At 39.7% G+C, this 7,631-nt stretch overlaps 1 pseudogene; it reads left to right on the top strand.

Moving 5' to 3' along the window:
* Positions 1-3,837: 3,837 nt before the first annotated feature.
* LOC105500593 lies at positions 3,838-4,730 on the top strand (annotated as a pseudogene).
* The last annotated feature ends 2,901 nt before the right edge of the window (positions 4,731-7,631 follow it).

Below are 7,631 nucleotides of genomic sequence, written 5' to 3' on the forward strand. Positions count from 1 at the left end.
CCCAAGAGAAATAAAAATTGATGCCAGCCCACACAAGAACTTTCACATGAACGTACCTAGTACATCTACTCATGATAGCCAAGAACTAGAAACACCTCACCTCTAAATTGATAAACACCTCTAAATTGATAAACAATAAATTTGTTTATTTATTACAATTATTTATTACAATTATTTATTACAATAAATACTACTCAGCAATAAAAAGGAATGGGCTATTGACGCAAATAGTAATATAGTTGACTTTCAAAATTATTATGCTAATAAAAGTAAAAGGACCTATACTCAGAAACTATCTACTGTATGATTCAATTTACATAGAATTTTGAAACAAGCAAAACTAACGAAAGAAAGTAAATCAATGCTTGCCTTGGACGCGGTTGTAGTCATACATTGCAAAATAGCACAAGGAAACTTTTGAGGAGATCTTGATTGTATTAGACAGGTTTATAAATCTATCAAAATTTGTTGAACTGTACATTTAAAATGAGTTCTTTTTTTTGTAAAATATACCTCGGTGAGGTTGAATTTTTGAAAATTAGAGGATGGTTTAGAAGGATTGAGCTCTAGGACTGGCCTTCAGGAATAACTCCCAGGACAACACAACAGAACAAGTTGGTCAGAAAGCATTTAAGAGCAGAAGACTCAGGAAGATTAGGAATCAGGAGGCTATCACTGGAGCTGGTGATATGAGAAACACACTAGTTGTGATCCAGAAATATGGGAATCACTGCAATTGGCATTCTAAATCCATTCCACCTATTTATTAGCTTCAAATCCTGCTGGTCAATACCTGTGAGCTTGGGATTAGACAGTGAAATGCTGTTGCAGAAAAATTCAACAGTTCCCATCACAGTGCTTGTCAATGGGAACAGACCAAGCAACAGGAAGTTGGCATCCATCTCCCTCTGCCTTCTAAATTATTGGCCATTTATCTCCAGGTAAAATCTAATGGGCAACTAAAATGCTAGCTAAAAGAGAATCTTTAAAATGTAGGGGAAGTTTGAGGGGATCACGACAGACAGGAGGCAGGACTAAATTGCATCTCCAGAAAGAGTAGCATCTGGAGGCTTGCATTGTGAATTTTAGCTCCCGATCAACTGCAAGAACAAACCAGCAATCCCAGGAGGACCCACAGATCCTCTGAAGAAAGCAGACTCCTCCTGCAAGACCCGGGAGACACCCCAAATACTGTGAGTGCCCCAACTGCAAAGTAGGAAAGGGAGATCCTCCTCTCCTGAACACACACCCCCAGAGGAGAAGCTGAAGGTCTGTTTACGGGAGAAGTTTCTGACTTTACCTGGAGCTGAGCCAAGTTGGAGAGCCCAGTGAAATACAGGGGTACAAGAAGCAGTAAAGGAAGCCTGGGAGCTCGCTGGGTTCCCAAGGAGCCATTTTTGCTTGGCACCACAAGGATCCATCAGGAGGGTAGCCAGAAGAGCAGGGGGTAAACTCCATAGGTAGAAGGAATTCTCTAGTTAAAGTTTGTAAAAATGTCAACGGGGCGAGAAGCCTCCTGGCCGGAACTTGGATGAGGGTGCAAGTCCTATGTGCAGACTTCACAGGTTGGGGAAGAACTAAAGACCTTTTCTTTTGCAGCTGGGAGGCGGAAAGCCTTGGGCAAGTTGTCAAGCTGGTCTGGCCCTCCGTCTGAAAACAGATCTGGGCCAATGGAGGGGGCACAGTGAGGGTGAGACTGGTCCTTCAGTTTGCATGGGACCTGGGTGAGGACTGTGACAGCTGGCTTTCCCCCACTTCCCTGACAACCTGTGTGACTCAGCAGAGGCAGCCATAACCCTCCTAGGTACACAACTCCAGTGACCTGGGACTCTCACCTCCATTCCTGATAGCAGCTGCAGCAAGACCCACCCAAAGAGAGACTGAGTTCGGACATGCCTAGCCCCACCCCCAAGTGATGATCCTTCCCTATCCACCGTGGTAGGGGAAGACAAAGTGCACATAATCTTGGGAGTTCTAGGGCCCTGCCCACTCCCAGTCCCTCTCTATACTACTATAGTACCATAGTACTCCATACTACTCTATACTACCATACTGATGCATTCTGGAAAGTGTCACCTCCTGGCAGGAGGCCAACCAGCACAAAATAGAGCATTAAACTACCAAAGCTAAGGACGCTGGCAGAGTTCATTGCACCCTCCACCACCTCCACCAGAACAGGTGCTGGTATCCACGGCTGAGAGACCTATATTTGTCCGGAGTTGGTTCCTTCTGGTGGGTTCTTGATCTCGCTGACTGCAAGAATGAAGCCACAGACCTTCGCTGTGACTCTTACAGCTCTTAAAGATGGTGTGTCGGGAGTTTGTTCCTTTGGATGTGTTTGGCGGTTCTTCCTTCGTAGTCTCGCTGACTTCAAGAATGAAGCCACGGACCTTCGTGGGGAGTGTTACAGCTCTTAAAGGTGGTGCAGACCCAAAGAGTAGCCGCAAGATTTATTGTGAAGAGTGAAAGAACAAAGCTTCCACAGCCATGGAAGGGGACCCCAGCCCATTGCTGCTGCTGGCTCAGGTAACCAGCCTCTATTCCCATATTTGGACCCACCCATGTCCTGCTGATTGGTCTATTTTACAGAGCACTGATTGGTCCATTTTAGAGTGCTGATTGGTGCATTTACAATTCTTTAGCTACACACAGAGCGGCTGATTTTTGTGTTTTTACAGAGTGCTGATTGGTGCATTTACAATCCTTTAGCTGTATGATTTATCCATTAAAGTGTAAATCATACTGGGGCTTTAAAACAAAACACAAGGTAAAAAGCAAAAGCAAAAAACAAACAAACAAACAAAAAACAAAGTACACAGGCAGCAAAGAGCATGATTAATGAAATGCTACCTCACATTTCAATACCAATATTGAATGTAAATGGCATAAATGCTCCACTTAAAAGATACAGAACTGCAGAATGGATAAGAACTCACCAACCATCTGCTGCCTTCAGGAGACTCACCTAACACATAAGGACTCACATAAACTTAAAGTAAAGGGGTAGAAAAAGGCATTTCATGCAAATGGATACCAAAAGTGAGCAGGAGTAGTCATTTTTATATCAGACAAAACAAACTTTAAAGAAACAGTGGTTAAAAGAGACAAAGAAGGACATTATATAATGGCAAAAGGCCTTGCTCAACAGGAAAATATCACAATCCTAAACATGTATGCACCTAACACTGGAGCTCTCAAATTTAATCAACAATTACTAACAGACCTAAGCAATGAGGTAGACAGCAACACAATAATCGTGGGGACTTCCATACTCCACTGACAGCACTTAGACAGGTCACCAAGACAGAAAGTCAATAAAGAAACAATGGATTTAAATTGTACCTTGGAACAAATGGACTTAACAGATATATACAGAACATTTCATCCAACAACCGCAGTATACCCATTCTATTCAACAGTGCATGGAACTTTCTCCAAGATAGACTATATGATAGGCCATAAAACGAGCCTCAATAAATTTAAGAAAATTGAAATTATATCAAGTACTCTTTCAGACCATAGTGGAATAAAACTGGAAGTCAACTCCAAAAGGAACCTTCAAAACCATGCAAATACATGGAAATTAAATAACCTGCTCCTGAATGATCATTGGGTCAAAAGTGAAATCAAGATGGAAATTAAAAAATTATTTGAACCGAATTACAATAACAACACAACCTATCAAAATCTCTGGCATACAGCAAAGGTGTTCCTAAGAGGAAAGTTTATAGCCCTAAACACCTACATCGAAAAGTCCTAAAGAGACTTTTCCCCGCCTAGTGCTGCTGGGCCCATAGGTCTCTGTCGAGCTGCAGACACAGGTCTCTGTTCTGTAGGATGGGGTTTGTTAAAGTTGTTAAGTATAAGGCCTACTTTAAGAGATACCAAGTGAAATTTTGAAGACGACGAGAGGGTAAAACTGATTATTATGCTCGGAAATGCTTGGTAGTACAGGATAAAAATAAATACAACACACCCAAATACAGGATGATAGTTCATGTAACAAACAGAGATCATTTGTCAGATGGCTTATGCCCATACAGAGGGGGATATGATAGTCTGCACAGCATATGCATACGAAATATGCTGAAATATGACAAAATATAGTATGAAGATTGGCCTGAGAAATTAAGCTGCAGCATATTGTGCTGGCCTGCTGCTTGTCCACAGGCTTCTCAATAGGTTTGGCATGGACAAGATCTATGAAGGCCCAGTTGAGGTGACTGGCAATAAATACAATTTGGAAAGAATTGATGGTCAGCCAGGTGCCTTTACCTGCTATTTGGATGCAGGCCTTGCCAGAACTACCACTGGCAATAAAGTTTTTGGTGCTCTGAAGGGAGCTGTGGATAAAGGCTTGTCTATCCCTCACAGTACCAAATGATTCCCTGGTTATGATTCTGAAAGCAAGGAATTTAATGCAGAAGTACACTGAAAGCACATCGTGGGGCCAGAATGTTGCAGTACATGTGCTACTTAATGGAAGAAGATGAAGATGCTTACAAGAAACAGTTCTCTCAATACATAAATAGCAGCATAACTCCAGACATGGAGGAGATGTAGAAGAAAGCTCATGCTGCTATATGAGAGAATTCCGTCTATGAAAAGAAGCCCAAGAGAGAAGTTAAAAAGAAGAGGTAGAACCGTCCCAAAATGTCCCTTGCTCAGAAGAAAGATCGGGTAGCTCAAAAGAAGGCAAGCTTCCTCAGAGCCCAGGAGCAGGCTGCTGAGAGCTAAATCAAACAATTTTCTATGAGGATTTTTCAGATAAAGACAATAAACTAGTAAACGTATGGACAGCAACTAAAAAAAAAATCCGAAAGAGAACAGACAGACAATCTAAGGTCACACCTCAAGGAACTAGAGAAACAAGAACAAACCAAATCCAAATCCAGCAGGAGAAAGGAAATAACCAAGATCAGAGCAGAACTAAATGAAATTAAAACAAAACAACAACAATAACATCTATGTGTTATTATTGTGTTAGCTTCTTTTCTTGACTTCCTGCTTCTACTATCTTTCTTTCCTAATCTGACTCTCTACTACTTAAAAAATGAATATTCAAAAAATACTCCTGTAATCATTGTTTTCTGGCTCAAAAATTTACAATGACTCCCTTTGATTCTCAAGCTAAGTTCAAATTATCTCCATGGCATACAAAGCCATTAAAATCAGTGAAGTTGAATTATCATGCGTGAATAATACATTGGCTGTAGCCTTAAAAACCATGGAATACATAGACATTCAATCAGGTACGGTGATAACCATGTAATATGATAAATTACAGGAGAAAAGTCTATGGAGGGAGCCTAGGAAGCCCAACAAGTGTGCATAAAGTCAAATATCAAGGATTAAATAAAGAATTCAGTAGGTCAGATGGACTGAATTGAGTTTTGAAGGATAAGCAAGAATTAACAAATAAAAAAGGTTGAGAAGGATGGATGTCCGATTAGTCACAGTCTATTCAAACTTAGTTCTAATTCTCAATATGAGAAAATATTCCCTGATTACTTCCTACATTCTTAAAATACTCTAGCTAATGTTCCTTCCTATTTAAATTTCATGGCTTATTCATTAAAGCCCAAGAATCACCACACTAATATTTTCCTAGGCTAAGCCCTCTTTGTCTTGGCCTTTCATTTATTCTGATTATCATCAGTGCTGAGGTTTAGAGGATGTTCATAGACTCTTAGCTGTGCTTCTACATAGGCACAAACTAGCTTTCCAGTTGTTTCAAATTATAACATAAGTCTTTTTTAATGCATTGTCTTAGATAAGTCATTGATTTATTAAATGTCCATTTGACCAGATGAAGAAAAAAGACAAGTTATTGAGGTTCTTTTAAGAATGAAAAGAAGGAGGAGGAGGCCATTGAGATGTAAGGGATGCATTTGTAGCTCTCTGGAAATTGTGATAATGAAGAGGGTGAGGAAAAGAGGAAGATTTAACACAACTTTGAAAATTTTAAACACTAATTTAAATACTGTTACCTATGACAACCAATTAACATGGAATATTTGGTAATTAAAAGTTACATTTGATAAGAGATAACATTAAATTTTAGAAGTCCACCTATTGCTAAAGGTCTTTTTAAATTTTTTAAATAAAAATTCTTGTAAGATTGCCACAAAGAAAACAAAATACCTAGGAATACAGCTAACCAAGGACATGAAAGATCTTTACAAAAAGAACTACAAAACACTGTTGAAATAAACCAGAGATAACACAAATAAATGGAAAAACATTCCATGCCCATGTATTGGAAGAATAAATATCAAAAAAATGGCCATACTACCCAAAGCAACAAACAGATTTATGCTATTCTTATCAAACTACCAACATCATTCTTCACAGAATTAGAAACAACTACTCCAAAATTCATGCAGAATCAAAAAAGAGCCTAAATGGCCAAAACAATCCTAAACAAAAAGAACAAAGCTGGAGTCATCACACTACTGACTTCAAACTATACTATAAAGCCACAGTAACCAAAAGAGCTTGGTACTGCTAGGAAAACAGACACATAGACCAATGGGACAGAATAAAAACTCAGAAATAAAGTCATATACCTATATGATCTTCGACAAGGTCAACAAAAATGAGCAATGGGGGAAAGGACTCCTTATTCAATAAATAGTGCTGGAATAACCGGATAGCAGAAGATCAAAACTGGACCCCTACCTTTCACCATATAAAAATATTAACCAAAATAAATTAAAGATTTTAATGGAAGACCTCAAACTATGAAAATCCCAGAAGGCAAACTAGGAAATACTATTCTCAGCGTTGGCTGGGCAAAGAATTTTTGGCTAAGTCCCCAAAAGCACTGCAACAAAAATGAAAACAGGTGAGTGGGATCTAATTAAACTAAAGAGCTCCTGCATAGCAAAAGAAACTATCAACAGAACAAACAGACAACCTACAGAATGTGAGAAGATACCTGCAAACTATGCATCTGACAAAGGCCTAATATCCAGGATCCATAAGGAACTTAAACAAATCAACAAGCAAAAAACAAATAACTCCATTAAAAAAATGGGCAGATCTGGGTGCTGTGGCTCACGCCTGTAATCCCAGGACTTTGGGAGGCCGAGGCAGGCAGATCACGAGGTCAGGAGATGGAGAGCATCCTGGCTAACACGAGGAAGCCCCATCTCTACTAAAAATACAAAAAATTAGCCGGGCATGTTGGTGGGCACCTGTAGTCCCAGCTACTCGGGAGGCTGAGGAAGGAGAATGGCATCAACCCGGGAGGTGCAGCTTGCAGTGAGCCGAGATCGCACCACTGCACTCCAGCCTGAGTAACAGAGCAAGACTCCATCTCAAAAAAAAAAAAAAATGGGCAAAGGGCATGAACAGATACTTCTCAAAAGAAGACAAACAAGCAGCTAAAAACATATTTAAAAAATGCTCAACATAACTAATTGTCAGAGAAACCCAAATTGAAACAACCATGAGATACCATCTCACAGCAGTCAAAATGGCCATTATTAAAAGGTTAAAAAACAACAGATGCTGACAAGGCTGTAAAGAATAGGGAACACTTACACACTGTTAAGTGAGAATGTAAATTAGTCCAGCTGCTGTGGAAAGCTATCTGGAGATTTCTTTTTTTTCTTTTTTTTTTGAGA

Source organism: Colobus angolensis, unplaced genomic scaffold (genome assembly GCF_000951035.1).
Source record: "Colobus angolensis palliatus isolate OR3802 unplaced genomic scaffold, Cang.pa_1.0 Scaffold67, whole genome shotgun sequence".
NCBI lineage: Eukaryota > Metazoa > Chordata > Mammalia > Primates > Cercopithecidae > Colobus > Colobus angolensis.